Here is a 1,346-nt window from a genome sequence, read left to right on the forward strand (position 1 = left end):
GAAACAGCAAGGATGGACCGGCTCCCCGCAGAACAACCCTTTCACAGGGGTCGCCTAAGACCACTGGAAAACACATATATAATTACATATTGTTTTTGTGATTAATCACTGTGCTTTAATTATGTTCAATTTGTAACAATGAAATTGGGGGTCACCACAACATGAGGAACTGTATTAAAGGGTCGCGGCCTTAGGAAGGTTGAGAACCACTGCCCTAATCCATCTAATGCGTCCTGTTCAGTACAGTAACAACAAGCCCCATGTGGCCACTGAGCACCTAAAATATGCCTCGTCTAAACTGAGATGTGATGTAAGTAAAATATACACCAAATTTCAAAGACTTGGTAAAAAAACAAGAACATAAAATATCTCATTAACAATTGTTTAAAATTAATTACATGTAAAAATATTTTTTTATAGAAAGGGTTTAGTTGGTGAAATTAAATTTCACCTATGTTTTTTTTTACTTTTTAAAAATGCAGCCACAGATAAAAATCTTGAGTGGTTTACATTATATTTCTAATGGACAGAACCACTCTTAAGGAAAAATAAAGAGAGATGGCGGCATAGGGAGTAGACCTGTGCGTGCTGCCTCCCACAAAATCGACACTACCAACTATAAGACAAACAACCACCATTCGGAACCATGGGGAAGTTGGCCCAGTGGAAGCTCTACACCTGGAAGGAAAGAAAGCACAGTGAGACTGAGTAGGAGCTACAGAGGCGCCAAAGACAGAGGTACACAGTCACACTCCAGGCAGGCTGCAACTGGATGCACGGGTTTTTTTCATTCGGAAGCGGTTACGAACCCTCGAATCCTCTGGGCTGGCTCGGGGCGGGTCTCCGAGGCGCCAGGCTCCACGGGGAGAGACGGCACAGACCTGCAGCGGTCGGAGAGTGGAGAGGCTCTGGCGCGCGGCTGCTCACGGGCACTGGGGGACACGAAGTCCCGGTGTCCCAGAGAGGCGAGGAGCCGCGGAAACACCGCCATTGCTGTTTGCCCCACCCTGGCGGTTCCCTGAGACCCCACCCTACTCAATTTACAACCCCATCCAGGCTGTGCCAGAGGCATAAGAGGAAACACCTCCGCTTTTACAAACTCTCGAATCCACTGAGCTGGTTCGAGCGGGATCATGAGCCACCGGACCCTATGGGGAGAGGCGGCACAGCCTTGCAGTGGTCAGAAAGCGAGGGAGGCTCTATTGTGCGGCTGCTCGCTGGCACTGGGGGACTGAAGCCCCCGTGTCCCGGAGAGGCGAGGGGCCGCAGAGTCGCTGCCATTGCTGTTTCCTCCACCCTGGCGACTCTCTGAGACCCAGCCCTAATCAATTTACATCCCCATCCAC

The 1,346-nt window shown here is 49.6% G+C and overlaps 1 long non-coding RNA gene across 1 annotated transcript in view; it reads right to left on the reverse strand.

Annotated features, from left to right (window-relative positions):
- LOC107184714 overlaps positions 1–1,346 on the reverse strand; it is a 7,059-nt gene that overhangs the window by 922 nt on the left and 4,791 nt on the right. The gene's annotated exons all lie outside the window — the stretch shown is intronic.

This window comes from Myotis davidii, unplaced genomic scaffold, assembly GCF_000327345.1.
Source record: "Myotis davidii unplaced genomic scaffold, ASM32734v1 scaffold1007, whole genome shotgun sequence".
NCBI classification, from domain to species: domain Eukaryota; kingdom Metazoa; phylum Chordata; class Mammalia; order Chiroptera; family Vespertilionidae; genus Myotis; species Myotis davidii.